At 35.5% G+C, this 22,090-nt stretch overlaps 1 protein-coding gene across 8 annotated transcripts in view; it reads right to left on the bottom strand.

Moving 5' to 3' along the window:
- Positions 1-22,090, bottom strand: part of LOC113916432 — a 729,899-nt gene that overhangs the window by 421,924 nt on the left and 285,885 nt on the right. For 7 of the 8 annotated variants that reach the window (XR_004819960.1, XR_003517937.1, XR_003517935.2 and 4 more), the window contains one exon: positions 10,925-10,998. The gene's annotated coding sequence lies outside the window, so the exon portion shown is untranslated. Of the gene's footprint in view, positions 1-10,768; positions 10,999-22,090 lie in introns of those variants that run through there. The other variant, XR_004819961.1, reaches the window with a different exon arrangement.

The raw sequence follows: 22,090 nt of genomic DNA, 5'->3' as shown, positions 1-22,090 counted from the left end.
CAGAGAATTTATAGTAAAGAATGCTTTTAAAATAAATCTTTAAAAGGAATAACATTAAAAAATAATAATAAAGAAAAATTTTTAAAAATAAAAAGAGTAACATATTACTGGCAATTCATTCTTAGTCATTGCTTCCAATGTATGAACAGTGCTTAGCAGCAACAGAGTACCTCCCTATATGGCAACTCAAAAAACAAACTAATTTCTAAGCAGGAAGGCCTCAGATAAAGTACCTTACTCTGGAGACCTCAAAGTGATTTATAATTCTGCTAATACTTTTACCGTAATAGTACTACATGATATTTATGAACTACCCTTATTCCATAGAGCTCTAAATACTTCATATATATCATTTGGCTTCTTTGTATAATGTCTGCACGGATCGAGAAAAGTGTCCCCTACAGATAAGGAAAATGATCTTAAGACAAAACTATCTGACAATGCCTGAATTAAGTCTCCAGACAGTCAGCCCCATACTCTTTGGTTTCCATTACACTTGCTGCCTCCCTCGTGGTAACTGCAATGATAATGTGGATAGTATGATGTAATCAATCAGAAAGTCTCATGAAGCATGAGTTAGTACTTATTTAAAAAACAAGGTTTTTTTCATGCAAACTATTTATCTGCTAAAAGGGCTTATGAATAAAGCTTCACTGACAAGTTTTCCAGGTAAGTCTAAGTTAACTTACAGAGCCGCCAGTCTAGTTGGCCCCTCCCACTTTCCAGTGCCGCAGGAAGCTAAGACAGATACAGTGTGAAATGTGTAACCCAGGTTCTTGGCTGTTCCTGCCAGCCCTAGTCCAGAGAAGAAAAGAGAATTCTGATAGTAACAACAGTGGCAATGATAACAATGTTAGACATATACTGATTATTTAATAACGTCCTATAATATTCAAATAAGTTAAGCAAAGAATAGTTCAATAAAACTGTAGCAAATGTTAAGCAAATTTCATATGGTCAAGTTTAGTGCAATTGCAAACAAGTAAATGACTGTCAAGAATCTTAATTTTCTAGTCCTTATAACTACCAACATGAGCAAACTTATTTTCCTATATCTTTGAGGACATTTTAACATAGGAGGTTTATAATTCTGAGAATCTGATACTAATCATTAGACTGAGTTCATTCTGTATTCAATTTCTCATGACCTCCTGAAAGAATGTCAGTTTAGCATGGCCTCTTCCCTTCTCCACTTGACTCAAAGAATGGTGCTTTCACATTGCCATTTGGGATACATGAAGGGGTGCATTTAGGGCCAATGTGCTGCAACCTGACGTGTAAAACTATTGTTCTTGAGAAACGTGTGCCTAATTCCCTGGAAATTTACTGTTTCAGAGTCACAAGTCTCCTGATTGTTTCTCACCAGTCTTGAAGAGATTAGATAAGCATCCTCCCTCTTACAAAAGCTTTTCTTCATTCAAAATTCCTTCGAGAACAAAACATTGAACCAGAATTGAATTTTTAACAAAATATTATAAGATTGTTGAGAACATTTTTTTTTTCCTGACGAGACCCAGCAGTTCAAATGATATATTAATGTACTTTCTGCTTTAGGGCTACTAGCAACATATTGCAAAGTGCAAGGATGAGTCAAAGAACAAAGTCCCTTCTGCAAAGTAGGAAAGATGGTTTTCACGGAGTTATTTTAAAAGACTTGAATGGACCCTTTCACATAGAACGACTTGGAAGTCAAACTCAAGAAACAGAGGGATAAAGTAACAGTTGTAGAACCCTAACAGGTAAGCATCACTTCTAATCACCATAAACTTTTGTATATTGTGCCATTCCATAGTGACAACAGGTTTTAGAATAATTGTTCAAGTATATTATCTGATAATAGAAAATGACCTTCTCAGAAATGAAGGTGTATACATGCAGTGCTGCTAAAGATGACACATAGCAGGAAATTCAGGATCATGTCTGAGTGGGAGCTGCCATTAAAAAACTGTTTCCAATATCTTCCTCCTCCCCTTTTCCCCCCTCCCTCCTTCCCTCCCACCCTTCCTCCCTCCCTCTCCCTGTCTCTGTCTCTCTCTCTCTCTTGCTTTCACCAAGTTCACTTCTAATGTAGTCCTCATTGGTCATTAGAAAACAATCTAACAATTCATAAGTGTGTTTGGATTTTCAGTTTTGCACTTTTTCTAGAAGCAGTTAACAATAAGCTCTTTCATTGACCTATATCTCTAATCAGGCTTCCAAGGCTTCAAATAAGTTAGTTTTGAGAAGGAAAATACAAAACTTCTTCCTTTGTATTCGCCTCATAAATATAATAATTTTACTTCTTTTATTTTTCAAAGGTGTACTCAAGTATGATATAGGTAGTACTGTTATCTGTGATATGATTGGGGTCTTGGGCACAGACACAGAGTGAGTCAAGATAATGTAGAGATGGAAGAGTAATGTCACAGATTCAACCTCTCTTCCTAGCTCATTTCTCAAAGAAGGAAACATATATGGGTCATTGTATTTATTTCCAGACAAGGTAATAAAACTTAATTATAAAAGCACACTTTCAACACACTCTCTTCCTTCTTGAGAAGTCTATGAGAGCATGCCTTACGATTCTATTTTGCCAGATAAGGAGATGAGGTGTGAGGACCATAGAAGACTAACCAGCATCCAGGAGAAGAGCAGACTTAGAGGTTGATGTAACAATGGAAAGAACACCTGGGATCAGACAGATCTGTGTTAGAATTCTGGCTCAGGCTTTTACTAAGATGTGTGGGGCAATTTCATCTCACTGACCCTTGGTTTTCTACATTTTAAACTAAGGATTATAACATTAATCTTGAGGTACTATTGATGGAATTAAATGTGAAGAACTTTATGCAGAAAGGGTACCTGCTAAATCTAACTTTCTTTTCTTCCTAACTTTTTTTTTCAATGTTTGGAGTATTAGAGAACTAATGACCTGTGTGACCACATGAGCTAAGGCGATAACAAAATGCAATAGATAAAAACAACAAGCAGGAGATAGTACAGAGTTTGAATCAGTTAGGCCTGGCATCAGTACAAATTTACTTACTGGCTTTGCAATCTTGGACGTTACTTAATCTTTCTGGAGCTCAGTATTCTCATTATAAAATGGAAATGATTCCTACTTTGCAGAGTGGTTGCTGAGTGTGGTAGCAAGGATTAAAGACAACTTTCACAAAGCATCTGGTACATTAAGTAAACAGATTGTGAGTAATACATATTGTTCAGATTTTTATTAATTAAAGCTTGTCTGTAGACTCATCTCCTGTACTTAATATTCTTTTCTCCACCCAAGACCTTGAAAGAGTTATGGTAGGGGTGTCGATAACTGATTAGCTGGTTTAGTTGTGTTAATAAACCTCCTAAGAATTAGGGTTACAGTCCCATCCCTGCCATTAACTATTTAACTGTATGTCTTAGAAAGGAATTCTAGGCCTGAATTTTGTTCATCTCTACAATGAGGAGGCTGGAATAAATAATTCCTAAGTTTCCCTGTTGCTATAATATTTTATGATTCTTTTTATGATTCTGTCTTTTTACTAAGTTAGAGCAGATAAATCCTCATATCTTTAGAACTTAACCTACTTCTCTATGGTTTAATTTTCACATTTCCTCTACTATATTTCTTTTCCTTTTTTCTTCTCTTTCCTTTTTTTTTAATCTGGCAAAAGGGCATAATTTCTACCATTTTGCAAACAAACCAATACCTCCATTCTGATTTAGTGGTATTCCATGATATTAATGCATCATACTTTAAAATAATCTGGATTGTTTTTAATCCCGAAATTCAGTAATAATGAAGATAATGATATTCATTTCAAGGCTTTCTATGCCTCCAGGCCCCTGGTCATTGCACATGATAAAATACATCAAAATTAAAAATAAGATTAAGGGTAACATGTTAAAAATACATCCTAGGAATAAAACACATTTTTGGTCCTCATTCCTACATTGTGCAATTAGCACTTAAAAATAAACAAAAATAAGAGATTCATTAACCAACAACAGAATCGTAATAATTATTAACTAGAAAGGAAATAAAATTAACTTGACCTTATCTTAAAGGTTGTCAGGAATCTACTTTGGGTATGCAGATGGAAATACGTTGTGAACTACTGATCTCAGTTTCAGAAATCCAAACCCCCCTCAAACTTAGAAGTAAACCTTTGGCAAGGATTCAAAATAAATATATAGTTGCTATGAGCTTGTACATACTATTTACCTTTGAATTATTTTCATCTTGTTCTAGTCAAGTAAAATATAGATAATATTCTCTTCTTTGTTTACTTCCCTCTAGCCACTCTGGAATCCTTTTATTTCCTTGAAAACACAAAGTTTGTCTTTGCTTCAGGGCATTGTCTATCCTGTTTCTGTCTGGAGCTTTCTCTTCCTTGTATGTTTCTATCCTCACCCCAAATTCTTCACCTGCCTGATTCTTCCTGTGCTTCAACTATCAACTTAAATTACACTTTGTATAAGAATTCTTTCCTGACTACTCAATGGATAGTATAACAGATTTTCCCATGCATTACTGTCTTGCATATCTATTAGCTCTTTTCATGGACTACAATTTGTAATTTTGTAATTATTTGTTTACTTATTTAATGTCTGATTCCCTTAGGACACTATAAGTTCCATGAGAGCCTAAGGGATCGTTTCTATATTCCCCAGATTAAGCATGGTTGGGCAATGATTTAATGATTCTACTGTGATAGATTTTGTAGAGTTTAGAAATGTTAATTAAATATGGACTCTATCCCTAAAGAATTCATTTTCTAGTAAAGAGATAAAGCCTGAACATAAGTATCATTAAAAAATATAGAAAGCAATTCAAGTCTCAAAAAAAAAGTGTAAATAAATGCTACATTAGTTTCTTAGGCTATTGTGGCAAATTACCAAAACTTGTTGACTGAACAGAAATATATTCTCTCCCAATTCTGAATGCTAGAAGTGCAAAATCAAATTGTCAGCAGAGCCACTACAGGTGCTAAGTGAGCTCGGTAAACAGGGGAGAGTGAATTATTTCTGGCTAGGTCAAAGAGGGAAGGTTTCATGGAATTAATAGCATTTAAAATAGACCCAGAAGGATGGGTTAGATTTGCATATGGAAAAACAGAATAATGGACATCCAAGATGGCAGGAACAATATTAATAAAGGGGGGTGGTGGTGGTGAGGAAATTTGTTCTGTGTGTGGTATGTTAAAACATAAGAATAAGTCAGGGGGTGCCTGGGTGGCTCAGTCAGTAAGCGTCTGCCTTCGGCTCAGGTCATGATCCCAGGGTCCTGGGACTGAGTCACGCAGCCAGCTCCCTGCTCAGTGGCGAGCCTGCTTCTCCCCTCTGCCTCTGCTCCTTCTCCCTGTTCATGCCCCTCCATCTCTCTCTCTCAAATGGTAAATAAAATCTTAAAAAAAAAAAGAATGTCAGAAATGAGGTTAGAATTAGATTTTAGATGGTCATAAATATTGGTTAGAAATGGTTTGGTGATTAATCTAGAATTGGTGGGGGGTGGGAGGGATGGGCTGGCTGAGTGATAGACATTGGGGAGGGTATGTGCTATGGTGAGCACTGTGAATTGTGTAAGACTGTTGAATTACAGACCTGTACCTCTGAAACAAATAATATATTATACGTTAAAAAAAAAAGAAGATAGTGGGAAGGGAAAAATGAAGGGGGGAAATCGGAGGGGGAGACAAACCATGAGAGACGATGGACTCTGAAAAACAAAACTGAGGGTTCTGGGGGGGAGGGGGATTGGGTTAGCCTGGTGATAGGTATTAAACAGGGCACGTACTGAAAGGAGCATTGGGTGTTATATGCAAACAATGAATCATGGAACACTACATCAAAAAATGATGTAATGTACGGTGATTAACATAACATAATAAAATAAATAAAATAAAATAAAATAAAATAAAAAGTTTTGTCTGAACAAGGGTGACATAATCTTAGGACTCCTGCTTCAGGAAACCTAATGAGGCGGCAGTGTTTAGGATGAACTGGTCTCCCTTCCCCCTGTCTCTCTCAATTAGGAGATTATTGCAGGCAAGAGAAAATGAAAACCTAAGACAGAGGTACCAAGGAAGGAGAATTAACAAGACCCGGCCACTTATTGGACACCTGGGGGGTGGAGGAAAGCAAGAATGACATATTTTGAGTCAAGATGACCTGGACAATTGAGACGCAGAAAATTAATATAGTCAAAAGGAGGATGATTAATTTTCACTAGGAGGATAAATTCAATTTTGATGTACTGACTTGGAGAAAACTAGTGTGATATCTATTTGAAGATTTAAATAAGGACATTGGAAATATAGGACTGGAATTTGGGAGAGATATCAGGACGAGAGATGTAGATGTGTAAGTTATCAGTAGTGTAATAACTGAAGTCATACAACCCTGAAAAGCAGTGTCAGATCATGGGAAGAGGATGAATATGGAGTTTGACAGACCTATTCACATTCTATCTTTTACATTCACCTGTTGTATGACCTGGAACAAATTGCTTAATCCCTCCACTTTCTCGTATATAAAGAGGTGGAAAATAATATTATCCCTTAGTTAGGATTATGTGAGTTGAGTATTTAAAAGACTGATCTTCTTTATATCTGCTTTCATATTTTGGTGGCATGATTCCCAGTAAGAAATATATTTATTTTGCAATCCATTGTCTTAAAAATATGTAACACACTCTTTTTATAAATTTCTCCCTTTGATACTATTTCATTAAAAGCATATTGGCTATGATTCTCTAAACTGATTCCATGACCTATGAATGGTTTGCAACCCACACTTTGGAAAACACTGGCTCCAACCAGCATCCTATTCTCAGATCACACCATCACTCTTCACTGTTCCCTCAGCTTTCATTTTCATTACTCCCTCTACTTGGGCTACTGGTGAATATCAAATAATTTCTTTTTTAATTATTTTATTTTATTTTATTTATTTGAGAGAGAGAGAGTGCGAGCACAAGCAGGGGGAGTGGGAGAAGGAGAAGCAGGCTCCACGCTGAGCAGGGAGCCCGATGTGGGGCTTGATCCCAGGACACTGGGATCATGACCTGAGCCAAAGGCAGACGCTTAACCAACTGAGCCACACAGGTGCCCCAGATAATTTCTTGATGCTCCAAAGGAAATGATACCTATTTACTTTACTGTACCCATACAACATTCTGTCTTTAAGAAAGATGTATTTATTGCCCAAACAGATTATGAAGTCCTTGATGACAGGAAGTATACGTTATTTACCCTGGTAAAATGATTTGTTCATAAGAGGCACAGAATAAATTTTAATTTATTATTAAAGAGAGAAGAGGTCTGAGGAGAGAACCTTATTGTGCACCTACATCCAAGGCCCTGCTCTGGCATCCTTATGCTTCAATTCTTCCCTCTCTATATGCCAAAGCTTCCATGGGATTTTTTTTTTAAAGATTTTATTTATTTATTTGAGATAGAGAGTGAGCACACGAGAGGGGGGAGGGTCAGAGGGAGAAGCAGACTCCCCGCTGAGCAGGGAGCCCGACGTGGGACTCGATCCAGGGACTCCAGGATCATGACCTGAGCCGAAGGCAGTCGCTCAACCAACTGAGCCACCCAGGCACCCTCCATGGGATTTTTTAAGACAGAACACCATCTCCTCATTTGGGGCACAAAGACATAAGCACTCATATTTCGTACATAGAAACTTGAGCTTCTTCACATGGGGATAGGAAGGTTGGGAAGGTATAAAATAAATCTGAAGAAGAAACTAAGATATATCCAGGACTTAACTCTGGGTAAAATAAGAGAAAAGTTCCTACACTGGTCTCTTCAGATTGCTAAATGACAGAATCCAATAAAGGCAACCTGAAATAAATTACTAGAGCAAGTAATTCATTTTAAATTATTAACGTTTATTTCATTTTTTTCAGACTCTGAAAAACTTTTCTCTGACAGAAATGATCCCTGGCAACAGTGACATTCTGACACCATGCGTGATGCACACTCTTGGGAAGTCTGAATTCCATGTCACAATGGCTCTGTTCAGAATACTAGTTTTATCATTCCTGTAAGCACAATTAAACTACTGAAGTTTCTAATGGTCTTCTCTCCACTTTGTAAACTGTCATAAAGAATATTAAGTCAACCAAGTAAATTTGCGTCTACGTGACTCACTGTACAACCAGAGGCATGATATCAAAATGTACAGAAAAAAATGAAAAAAAACCTCACATTTTTTGGTAACTATGAATATTTCCAGAAAACCCCTTATATATTAATTTTGGGGTAGTCTATGGAGGGAACTACAGTTCAAAGGGTCTCATAAAATGAATCTAGGGCAATTTGTTCCTCAGAAAACACCGCTCAGACCCTGAGTGTAGAGGAAAGATCAAAGCCCCAGGCCTAGATGACTAAAGGATGATCTGCACTGGTAATCATTATGGTTTGGGTAACTTGCATACACTACCCTGGGCCTCAATATACTTATTTCAAAATGAGATTATTAGGACTTCTGCTTCTTACAGCCTTTGTACCTATAATGTTTGATGAAGCTTTACCCTTAAATCCCTTTCACCTCAATTTTGTAATCTTAAAAAATATGAAATGTGTTGATAAAGTTCTTTGATGTCCTTAAATGTTATTCAACATGATAACGGTACAATTCACTAAGCCTAAATTTTATCATTTTAGTTTTGCCTCAGAGGCCACGTTTTATGAAAGCCTTAATTTGCATCATCAGCAGCTGATTGAATAAAAATGAAGGGACCCCTTTTGGAAATAAATTAAAATTGGTGTGGGAGGGCAGAGAACTTTATGCAAAAAAAAAACCAACAAAAACAACAAAAACAAAAAACAAAAAACCCCCAAACCACCAGAAAGCTAAATGTTGAAGGGGTCAGCAGGGGTCAAATGGTTCTGAGTTCTAAAGAATGTTGTGGTCTTATTCATGCTGAGAAACTGAGAAACTGGTCCTGGCTTTTTATGCACTGAAAGTTGAGGCTTCTCATGGTGACTTCCTAGGCCTGTTGCCCCAATATCTATCGTACATGTGCCTCTATATGCCTCTTTCCCTGAAGCACAATTCACCGCACGGCAATTCACCGCACCAACAGGTGAAGAGCCCATCCTGGAGTCAGGTAGATTCATCTTTGGAGACAACTTCAATGTATGGGATCTAAGACACATAAGTTAAGTGGAAAACTGCTGGAGATGATTTCACAGAAAAAAGGATATGGTATGAATTGGCCCTCCTCATCTTGGTGATGAGAAGGAAGTGTAAAGTAAATGAGAAAGACCAAGAGACGGATGCCTAATGTGATGTGATGAACAGCTGGTTTGCCTTTGACAAATTCCTTTAAAATTGTCTTCCTGACTGTCAAGAACTTTACTCAACGCCTCTCCACAATAAATATTCTCTGACAGAATAAATCCTAGAGTTCTGACTATGAACACATTTTATAATTGTATTAATAACAGTAAATATTTCGTCATTACTATTATTATGCCAAGCACTGGAGATTAAAAAACGAGTAAGAAACAGATCCTGCTTCTGGAGACCTTTCTGTCTATGGGTTTGAACTGTTGCAGTTATGACAAAAATAACAACAAGCATCATTCATTCCCTCACTCCAGTCAAGCACTGTGCTCAGTGGGCACCATGCATAAGCTCCCTTTCCATTCATCAGCTACCCTGACAGTGAGGTGATCTTGCTCTGTCCATGCATCATCTCTCTCCTCCCACCAAAAAAGGGACCTAGCAGAAATTCACACCATACATAGAGATACTTAAACAACTTCTGGACTATCAGCAGTCAATACACAAGCACTATAGCCAATAATGAAAGAGTACAGTGAACCAAAGTGAAAATGGAAGAAAGTGAAACACCTTTACTGCACTCTGTGGGACAGACACGGTGGCACTCTGAAAGCCACGGTGCACTAGACCCCGCATCCAGCCTTCCAACAATGACTCAAGGAGATGGATGTTATTTCAGTGTTTTAAGACTCTCTAAGGAAAGACCTTGCAACACATTAAACTGCAAAACTTAGGAAGACATCATAACCTTCTGGATTTCATTATCAAAACATACATTTTGATCTAAAATTTTTAAAAAAAAGATTGACTTTTCTCATAGTATTTCACAACCTTTGAGCACAGCATTAAAATGCTTTTCTTTTTTCCCCCACCAACTATAAGCTTCTGTTTTCTTACCCTGGGCGTCTGATTCTTTTATATGCTCGGGTTCTATTCACTGCCTGTTATTCAGACATTGAAATCCCAAGTGTTAATTGTTCTTCCAAGTACATTGACAAAACAGCAGCTAAATAAGGGTAGACCAGACTGTGGTAGACTCTGACATGCATTTATGGAACAATGGGGCTCTGAGAGACAGCCTTGTAGCTCACGGGAAGACATAAGATGTGCTATTTTGACTGCTTCATAGCAGAATGGGGAACACACGCACACAAGGGAATTATGCATTTTACTTAGTTTTGCCCAAAGTCCTCAAGGCAACAGAATCTTGTGATGTCATCATGAACTTCTTTCTCTCCATTTCCATTGACACAAAGGCTAAAAATTTCTAATGACATCACAAAGGAAAAAGGAATCTACTTTGATTCCATAAGAAATCCATTACCTTCAATGGGACTTGAACAAAAATGTGAGAATCCCTCCTGTCACGGTGTATGTCACTGTGTGGATGCACAGTGGGTGACACCCTCCCTAATGCAATTCAAACCAGGAAAAAAAAAAAGGATTCACAATTTAGGTTGAATAAAAAAGACATACTGAATATTGAGCCCAACAAATTTTTTTTTATAGAAGGAAATCATTTAAACATATATTTCTTCAGGGATATTCAAATTTTTACTCATGCCTGGTTACTATGTTACCAATGTTTTTGTCTTTTCTTGGGTTGGTCACAGAATCACAGAGGAGGAAGGTACAGGAAGCTTTCACTTACAGGAATGCAGTGCAGTTCAATCTTTTGTTTTTAAGGTGCAGTGATTTCAGTCTCTAAATGTAACTTCAGGCAGTCTGAAAAGAAACAGGTTAAAATCTCTTTCAGTTATAATTGGTATTTCAGATTTAATTAAAAATTAAACTTTCATAATGTTTCACCATCCAAAGCAATGCATTATCAGTCAAGCGTGGCTTTTTTTTTTTTTTTTTCTGTTAAGGAAAAAAAAAAACCCTCTTCCCAGAGTAGTTTTTTAATGAAAAGAAAAGGATCTAAAGAGGAAAAAAAAAAAAAAGCAATTCTGAAAAACAAAATATGCCTCCCTGTTTAGGACTTATAATGATATGACTAGAAGCTCAGTGCCTCTGAATTTCAGCTAAATTCTATCTGATTTTTAAAAAACTACTCAACAACAATTTCACAGCCTAAAGATTACATAAAATGTTAATTTTAGAGAATAAAGAAGAAAATCTATTATCTGAATATACATGTTGAAGGAAAATTATGATTTCAAATAGAATTGGAAAAAAAATGTTAGATCTACTGCTTTCAAGTGGCTGCATTGGTGGCGAGGCAGATGGCGAAGTAGAGGTAAATGAACATATTTAGCAATACAGAATGCCCACTGCAATGTATGGTGGGCTTAGCATGCCGGATACCACATCATATATACATATATCTTATTAGATGCAGCCACTGCTGTGTGAAGCAGCACAAGAAGACCATCAGGATTTGAACTGGACCTCCTGGTTTTAAAAAACCGAACCACATTTTTTAACATGTATTTTTAATCTTCAAATTAAGAGTGCAGGCATTAAAATCTCCAACTATGTCATAAATATTTGGGCTTAAAATGTCACACTATATTTTCAATCCCTTCTTTCTTCATACAACACCATCTCTAAATAAGATAACAGTTTAAAAAAAAACAGACTAGATTAAGTCATCCCTATTTTTAGCTTTAGATAACTGACACTACAGGATTTAGAAAAATATAGCCTTTTTTCGTGTAAAATGAAGATAATACAATTATCTTTCTTTTACTTCACAGCATGCCAGTACATTTTTTATATATTTGTAGCACTAAATGTGGTGTGTTTATGTCCTACTTCACATCAGTGCAAGGTAATATTTTAATATCTCTACATATGGGAGCATGATCATAAATCACCCCTGAAATTGCATCTATTATTAGAAAATGTATCTCATCTGACTTATGAATTCTATTTTTTTTTCCCTTCAAGTATATGGAAGAATATTTTAGGTATTGTGTCTATTTGATATATATAGATTTTAAATGCAAACTAGTACAGATTCATGAAATCCATCCATGAATGGATCAGAAAAAAAATCACTGACATTGACTGACTAAACTTTTCCCCTGCTTCTCACATGCCTGAGTTAGACTAAAAATGCACCAGTGTAAAGACAGAAATTATGGAGGCGGTCAGGGACAATTGAATGAGAGGAGGGGAGTGCACATATTTCCTTATAAGGTAGCAAAACATTCATAAAAGAAACTGACAAAAATAACTCAGGCTCAGAAATTATATGGAATAACAATAATCCCCAATAATCAATTCAGAAATATAAAAACTGCCCACCTCTACATAAATCTGAATCACCGATTGGTATTGTTCTACTCACCGCTCAAATATGGTTAGTGAAAAAGTGATTCACTATCTAGTTCATATGGGAAAATATGATGAAAACTAGGCTGCATATTAATATATAAACTATTTAACTGACAACTAGCAGTTCAATTTAATCAGTCAGATTTCCTTTTCCTCAATTCACCAGATGTTGAGTTAACTGAACTATCAGTTCAAAATAATAAAGTAATTTCTATGAATAGGCAGTCTGCTATGTTACATTCTTCTTGTCTCCTCATGTATTCCTCATCCTCTTTGACCTTTCTCTTCACTTCTGTTTCTGCATGTTTCTTCCTTACTTTCACTTTCTTCCTTATTTTTTCCCTCTCTTTTTTTTTTCCCCTTGGTGAGGGTAATGAAGCTCAAAAATAACATCTTGTATCCTGTTGAGGGAAACTTGGTCACAACTATCCTTCCAGATGACAAACTCATTCTTAAATGTCTGTTTCCCAATCCAAAGAAAACAGAGCAACTGAGAAAATAGAGACGCAACATCACTTAACCACTACCAACACCACCACTTTTAATTCCCATGCTACATTCATCACAAGGAGGACTAAAGTTTATTTATATTATCCCTTAACCTCAAATAGGACCACAAATAAGACTAATAACAGGACCATTTTGTGGCACTCAGGCAAACGGCTGGGCAAAACAGATGGATCTTACTTTGCGCCAGGACTCAAAAAATACAGTCGCCAACTCACTGTTGGCGACTACATATCTTGGCCCAAAGATGGACCTGGAAGTGGGACCAGTTGTCTTTGATATGAATACTGTTCCTATTCATATCTGCCTCATGAGATAATCATTAACTCTGTCACTATGTGGGGGTAAGTATTGGATAGAAACTGTAAAAATGGTCATCAAGGAAGTGAAATATTCTGAAAGCATGTCGGATTAGTTTAGGGAGCACAAAGTCAGAGCTAGAACATTTTTGGCAATACTGCCTACTTTTCAACTTCCTGTTTTTTACAAGTTCAGTACTGTACACTGTACCCACCTTTAAAATAGTAGATTTCCAGACTATGTGTGATCAATAAGAATAACTTGTTCTTGACATTTCAGGTCCCAAAATCTGTTAAAATTTTTTAAAGTCACCCAGATCGATCTCGGTCATTATTGAAATTGACCACCAGTGTCAGACTTTTTTAAATAGGACAAAACTGTGTAAAGCTTTATAGATTACAGTCAACACCCAGTGATGCACTGGGAAACAGCTCAGTCAGTAATCAATGCAAATTACAAAGCCCGGAAGAATGCTTCTCTTGGCAGAGACCCTTTAGCAAAAGAGTTGTACATTCTGCACTAGTTAGAGATTCTGAATGGCTTTCCAGAGAAGTGGCAAATGCATTATATTACAGTAACCTATCCTGTAACTCACAAGTCCAAAAAACAAAGCCCTAGACAATAAAGAAAACTGAAGGGGGGTGAGGAACTATAGATCGTAACACTGACTAGTAACACAGGGCTGCTTCTGACCACACTCTACTTTTTAAAAAGTCCTCACATGCATAGGAGTTTTAGATATCACCAGGTCAAAAAACTTCAAGCAAAGAACAACAAAGCACTCTAGTTTAGGAGGTCTATGCTAATTCAGGCGTTTCTCTTAATGTTCTCCCAACAATTCACCATCGATTTTATCTTGCTCAGATTGTTTTTGAGAGTTCACTCACCTCTCTTATAATTTATTCATTCTGACATTGCTCAGATGATTTTTAAGAGACAAGCCCTGCTGTGGTCAGCGTAGAGGGAAATTATAATATTTTAATTATTTCTCTTAGTCTTTTTTTCTTTTCACTTAAAAAAATTTTTATTATGGAAAATCTCAAACACATCCAAGAGTAGAGAGCATAGTACAATGAGCTACCAGGTACTCATCACCCACGGGCCATCTTTTTTTTTATCTATAGTCACCCACTTTTTCTTCCACTGGCTCATTTTAAAGACAATTCCAGATATATCATTCTATCCACAAATATGTTAGTATGTAGTACTAAAAAATAATGGCCTCTGAAAATCATAATATCATCATTCCACATCAAAAATAATAGCAATTCTTTAATGTTATTAAATATCTTAGGTCAAATGATTGACTTCTGAATGTTTTTTGTTCTTTGTTCATTTTTATAGCTGGTTAGTATGAATTAGGATCTAAACAAGATCCACACATTACATTTAAATCATAATTCTCTTTTAACTGATAAGTCTCCCATTCTTTTGTTTTTTAAATTATTTTTATTTTGAAACAATTTCACTTTTATTGAAAAGTTGTAAAGAGAGTACAGAGAATTCCTGTATCTTCTTCACTACTTAACATTAAAATCTTATGTAACGATGGTAAATTTGTCAAAGGAAGAAGTGAACATTGATACAATACTATTAACTACATACTTTATTGAGATTTTACCAGTTTTTCCACTAATATCTTTATTCTATTCCAAAGGTCTGATCTAGGATACCACATTGCATTTAGTTGCCATTTCTCCTAACTCTTCTCTGATTTGTGACAATTTCTCAGTCTTCTCTTGTTTTTTATGACCCTGATAGTTTTGAAGGGTAGTGGTCAGATATTTTTTGTACTAATCTAAATAATAATTTGGATTCGTCTGATGTTTCTCATGATTAGCTTGTGAATGAATGAAGAGCTCTTTTTGTAACATCATATCAGGGGGTACATGATATCCATATGACTTATCACTGGGGATGTTAATCTTGGTCATTTGGTTAACAGAGTGTCTGCCAGGTTTTCCTCTTCTTAGTTTCAATTAGCATAATTTCACTTTTAACAGTCTACTGGGGTGTAATTACATAACATAAAATTCACCTTTTTAAGTGTACAACTTACAGATTTTAAATAAATTTAGAGTGATCATCACCAGGGTCCAGTTTTAAAACATTTTTATCACCCCAGAAAGATCTTTCATGTCCTTAGGTAGTCAACCCACTCTTACTCAGAGCCCCAAAAAATAACTAATCAGCTTTCTGTCTCTAAACATTTACCTTTTCTGGACATTTCATATAAGTGCAATCGTACAATATGCGGTGTCATGCATGTGGCTTATCATAATGCTTTTCATATTCATCTATGTTGTGGTATGTAGCAGTAGCCTGTTCCCTTTTATTGACAAACGGTGTTCTATTGTGTGGATTTTGTTTATCCACTCATCAGTTAATGAACATGTAGATTGTTTTTAGTTTTTGACTATTATGAATAATTCTGCTCTGAACACTGACATATATATACGTCTGCGTGTGGACACATGTTTTTATTTCCCTTGAGTAGATATCAAGAAGTGAAATTTATGGGTCATAAAGGTAAGTTTACTTTAACTTTTTTTAAATATATTTTTTAAAGATTTACTTATTTATTTTTAGACAGAGAGAGAGAAAGAGACAGGAACAGAGAGAGAGAGAATCCCAAGCGGACTCCATACTTAGCACAGAACCCAACGCAGGGCTCAATCTCGCAACCTGAGCTGAAACCAAGAGTCAGAGGCTTAACCAACTGTGCCACCTAGGTGCCCCAGTTTATTTTAACTTTTAAGAACTGCTAAGCCATTTTCTAAAGTGGCTGTACCATTTTATTTATTTTTATTTTTAAGATTTTATTTATTTATTTAACAGAGAGCTAGAAAGAGAACACAAGTAGGCAGAGCAGCAGGCAGAGGGAGAGGGAGAAGCAGGCTCTCTGTCGAGCAAGGAGCCTGGTGTGGGGCTTGATCCCAGGACTCTGGGATCATGACCCGAGCCGAAGGCAGCAGCTTAACTGACTGAGCCACCCAGGCACCCCTGGCTGTACCATTTTAAATTTCAACCAGCAATGTATGAGGGTTCCAATTTATCAGCATCTTCACTAATACTGGTTATTGCATGCCTATTTTTATTGTATTCACTCTAGTTAGCATAAAGCAGTATTTCTCTATGGTTTTAATATACTTTTTTCTAAGGATTGATGATATTGAGCATCTTTTCATATTCTTATTAGTGATTCTTAGATCTTCTTTGGTGAAATATTTATTCAAACATTTTGCCCAACTTTTAATTGGGTTGTTTGTCTTTTTATTATTGAAGAATTCTTTATATATTATGAGGACAAAGATCCTTTATCAGATATATATTTGCAAATAGTAAATCTTGCAGGGGCACCTGGGTGGCATAGTCAGTTAAGTGACTGACTCTTGATTTTGGCTCAGGTATTGATCTCAAAGTCATTAGATCAAGCCCCACACTGGGCTCCCTGCTCAGTGGGGAATCTGCTTTTCTCCCTCTTCCTCTCCCTCTGCCCCTTCCCCTGCTCACACTCATGCTCTCTCTCTGTCTAAAAATAAATAAAGTCTAAAAAAAAATAATAAATCTTGCAAATTTTCTCCCACTCTTTTCATTTCTTTAGTGGTATCTTTTGAAATATTAAAGTTTTTAATTTTATTGAAATCCAAATTATCATGTTTTTTTATTTTTTTTATCATGCTTTGGTGCCATATCTAAGAACCCTGTTTAACTCAAGGTCATGAAGATTTTCCCCTGTTTTCTAATAGAAGTCTTATAGTTTTAGCACTTATATTTAGGTCCATGATCCATTTTGAATTAATCTTTGTGTATGGTGGAAGGTAAGGCTATAAAGTTATTTTTTTCATATAGTTCTAGCACCATGGATATTCATTTATATTTCATACAGTCTTAGCACCAATTGTCCTACTACTATTTATTGAAAACAACAAAAAAACTATTCCTTCCCCTATCAAATTGCTGTGGCACCTTTATCAAAATCAATTGACCAAACGCATAAAGGTCAATTTTCTGAATTTACAACTTCATTCCATTGATGTATATGCCAGTACTATACTCTTCCTTCTATAGGTTTTATAGTAAGTTTTAAAATCAGGAACATAGGTCATCTATGTTTTCCTTTCCAGAATTATTTTCACTGTTCTGGAGGATCCTTTGCATTTTCATATGAATTTTAGGATCAGCCTGTCAATTTCTACAAATATGCCTTTATTCTTTTTGATGCTATTGTGAATAGAATTGTTTTTTTAATTTCATTGTTCACTGCTAGTATATGGAAACACAATTAATTTTTGTATAATCACAAAATAATATATAATTTATTTTGTATTATAATAATATATAATTTTGTATAATTACAAAATAAGATATAATTTATAAACTTGCTGAACTCGTTTGTGTGTATGAATGCATTCCTTCAGCTTTTCTACATAACTTATTTTCTGCAAATAAAGTGTTAACTTTTCACTTTCTAATCTGGATGCCTTTTATTTCTTTCTTTTCTGTTCTGGTTTTTTTTTTTTTTCTTCTCTCCTTTTCTTGTTTTCTTTCCTCTCTTTTTCTATTTATTTATTTATTTTTATCTTTCTGGACAGACATCCCAGTACAATGTTAAATAGAAGAGGTGAGATCTGACAACTTTGCCTTGTTCCCAATCTTAGGGTTAAACCAGTTAGTCTTTCATCATTAAGTATGATGTTAGTTGTAGATTTTGCAGAGATGCCCTTTATCAGGTTACAGAAGTCCTCTTCTAGTCTAGTTTGTTGAAAGTTTTTGTCATGGATGGTGGATTTTCTCAAATGCTTTTTGTGTATCCATTGCAATAGTCACAGGGTTCTCTCCTTTATTCTACTAATATGGTATATTACGTTAATTAATTAATTAGATAGTTAATTACTGAATGTTTACCAAACTTGCATTCTTAGGATAAATCCTACTTGGTCAGGGTGTATAGTGCATTTAAAGATTGCTGTATTTGATTTGTGAATATTTTGTTGAGGACTTTGGTGTCTATATTCATGAGGGATAATGGTTTCTTATGATATGTTTGTCTGGCTTAGTTTCAGCATAATATTACTGTCATAGAATGAATTAAGAAGTGTTCCTTCTCCCTCTATTTTCTGAAAAAGTTTGTGAAATATTGGTATTGTTTCTCTTTAAATAATGGATAGGATGCAGTGATGATATCTGCATCTGGACTTTTGTGGGATGACTTAATTAAAAATTCCATCTCTTTGCTATTATAGATCTATTCAGATTTTCTATTTCTTCTTGAATCAGTTTCAGTAATTTGTGCATTTGTAGCAATTAGATAATTTTATCTAAGTTGTCTTAGGAATATATTTGTTCATAGTATTACCTTTTAATCTCTTTAATTTCTATGGGATTGGTAGTGATGTCCCGCTTTTATTCCTGATTTCAGTAATCTGTTATCTTCTTTACTTTTTCCTTGTTATTCTAGCTACACATCTGTCAATTTTGTTGGTCTTTGCAAAGAATGAACTTTTGTTTTCATTAATTTTTCTCTACCATTTTATTGTTTTCTATTTCATTGATTTCTGGCCTAACCTTTTTTATTTTCTTCCTTTTTCTTGAACCGAATTTTGTTGTATATTTATTCCGTACCTATATTTATCTACATAATAATATTATAAGTGCAATCTATTTCTTTGGGTGGATTTTAGTTACTGTTGTTACTTCCTTTAAATCTAAATGATTTCCTTTAGTATTTCTTGTAAGGCAGGTCTGCTAGCAACAAGTAGCCTCAGTCTTTGTTTATCTTGGAATATCTTTCTTTTATCTTCATTTTTGAACAGTTTTGCTGAATATAAAATTCTTGATGGTCACTTTAATAATCTTTTTCCTTAAGCACTTTGAATATGTTGTCCCTCTGCCTTTTGACTTTAACTGTTTCTGATGAGAAGTCAAATGTTAATCAGAATGTTGTTTCCTGTATTGAATGAGTCTTTTTTCTCTTGGTGCTTTCAAGAATTTATCTTTTTCTTTGACTTTCAAAGTTTGACTAGAATGTGTCTATGTGTGGATCCTTTTGCATTTATCATACTTGGAATTTGTTGAGCTTCTCAGGTGTGTAGATTAATGTTATTCATCACATTTGGCAAGTTTGGGGTCATTATTACTTCAAATATATTTTGTTCTGCCCTTTCTTTTTCTTCTCTCCTCTTCTCCTGTTACACACATGTTAGTATGCTTGATGGTATCTCAGATCTCTGAAGCTCTGTTTATTTTCTTCATTTTTTTTTCTGTTTTTCAAATTAGATAATTTCTACTGAGTTATCTTCAAGTTCACTGATTCTTTGCTCTGCCATCTCAAATCTGCTTTTGAGTCCCTCTAGAACGTTTTTCATTTTAGTTATTGTGCTTTTAAACTCCAGAATTTTTATTTGTTTCTTTTAAAAATAATTTCTATCTTTATACTGATACTCTTTATTTTAAAAGTATATTAATATTTTATTTAATTATTTAACAAGGTTTCCTTTAGTTATTTAAATATATTTATAATAGCTGCCTTCAAGTCTTTGCTAAATTCAGTATCTGCTCTTTCCCCTCCAACCTAGAGGCAGTTTCCACTGACTGCTTTTGTAACAGGGTATTTGTCACACTCCTGTTTCTTTACATGTCTTATGATTTTTTTTTTCTTGCAAGTTAACACTTTATACAATGTTTAATAGCAACTCTGGCTTCTGATTTTTCCTTCCAGGAGATTGTTGCTGTTATTGCTACTTACTTGTTTGTTTAGTGATTTACCAATCTAATTCTGTGGAGTCTGTCTCCCTCATGCTGTGCAGCTGCTGATGTCTCTGGTCAGTTTTTATAATTCCTATTTTTATTTTTTAGCTAAACCTTGCCCCTATGTCAGCACAGTTTGCAGTTCACATGTAATGATTGGTCTAGAGTTCTCCTCAAACACCTTGAGGGCAATAAGAGAACATCCTTTGCTGATATATGTGTATGGGTTGGAAATGCATTCAAAGTTCAGGCACTTTACATGTCTTCCTTGGCTCTTACTTTTTACTGGGATCACTCTTCTCTCCTCTTTGCACAAGGCCTTAGGGTCATCCTTGGGTACGTGGATATCTTGGACCCTCTCTGGTCTTTCCTGTAATACGTGTAGACTTCCAAACCACCAGGGATATGTACTTATCAATGCCTACTATAGCAGTCTCCTTTTCCAATTCTCCTTGTTAAAGTTCTGGCAATTTTCCAGTCTATTGCCTGCCCCAACCTGAACTGCAACTTCAGGCTAGCTGTAATGTTTATCCTCCCTGTTTACCACTGAGATTGCTACTGTTTATGACACCTAGGGGCATGTGGTTTTTCATGTTTTACTCCATCAAGTCAGCCCATTTCAGCAGGAGGTTGTGAGTTTTCGTGGCTTGGCCTGCCCTGGTAGATCTATTATGCCAATGGAGTTTGGGGAAGGGTAAGCAGTGGAGGTAGTCCCAGCTAAAATACCAGATCTCACTTATGCCTGTCATTTAACCATAATCTTTAATTAAAATGTCCTCTCTTACTCTCAGAAGAATCCAGTTTGGGTGGTATAATTTATGATCTCCTTTTATATAGTGACCATAAAAAACTTGATATTCCTTCAGCAAATAACCACTGCCTAATTCTATTCCTTATAATGCAAGATTTGGAGGCCCAGCTGCAGGGGTGTGTGTATGGGTGGGTGTGGGAGGTCCAACTGCCAATGAATGAAAGTTTCCATGATGGTTATATGTGTATGTGAAATCCTCAACTGCCTGTTCCACTACATCTCTAAGAAGTCTGCAAGTTCTGGAGATTAGGAATTTCTGCCAATCATGAGGATTGGGAGGTAGATGGAGGATGAGTATGAGGGTGCAATACTTCCCCCACAGGACATAAAGAATTCTACATGACTTTACAGTGCTGAGAGAAACCACACAATGAGAAGAGCTAGCATTTCATGGTTCATAATTAGTAGCTAGAAAATATGGAGCTGGACTGATCTAGAATAAACCGATTCCAAGCAATTGTAGAGAACATATCAACTAGACTTAATCTCATACCAAATAGTAGCTAAGTAATCTCTCTAAATAGGTCCAAATACTTAAGTGAATCAACTTAGTATTTTCCAACTTATTCCCTCACAGTTTTGTGGCATGCCCAGGCTATATCTCCTTAGGAACATACTAAAGGGATATGCTTCCCTGGGCACTTAAATAACTCTTGTAAATCAGAAAGTTCCCATATTGAAACAGGGAGTAATATGCACTTTAAAAATGATTTTTGCTTTACATAATGATCAATAAAATTCCCTTGAGAACAGATTCTCCTAGAGCATTTAAATTATGAGTAGATTTACAAAATCACACATGACATAAAATGAGATAAACATGTAGTATCTGCTTCTAGGATTTTCAAAACTTTTTTTTTCTTCATAGAGACTGAAAGGAATGGGAAAATCAGCAAACGTTGTGCAGTAGAAATTCAGAATGTATGGTGCATTAACTTTGAATATCTTACTGATGTTTTTGGGTCAACATTAATCCTTCACATTTACAAAGTGTCAAAGAAATCAAAGTACTCACCAAACTTCATCTCATGAAAATGTCATAATAATTCACCTTTAACCCAAGAACCTGTAACAGTAAATATTACTACTTCTATTTGGAAAATAAGGAAGCTAACCCATAAAATAAAGCATGGAACATCACATAAATTGCTTAAGGACACAAGAAAG

This window comes from Zalophus californianus, chromosome 1 (assembly GCF_009762305.2).
Source record: "Zalophus californianus isolate mZalCal1 chromosome 1, mZalCal1.pri.v2, whole genome shotgun sequence".
NCBI lineage: Eukaryota > Metazoa > Chordata > Mammalia > Carnivora > Otariidae > Zalophus > Zalophus californianus.
Note: the sequence above shows the minus strand (reverse complement) of the source record. Positions and strands in the feature narration are given on the sequence as shown.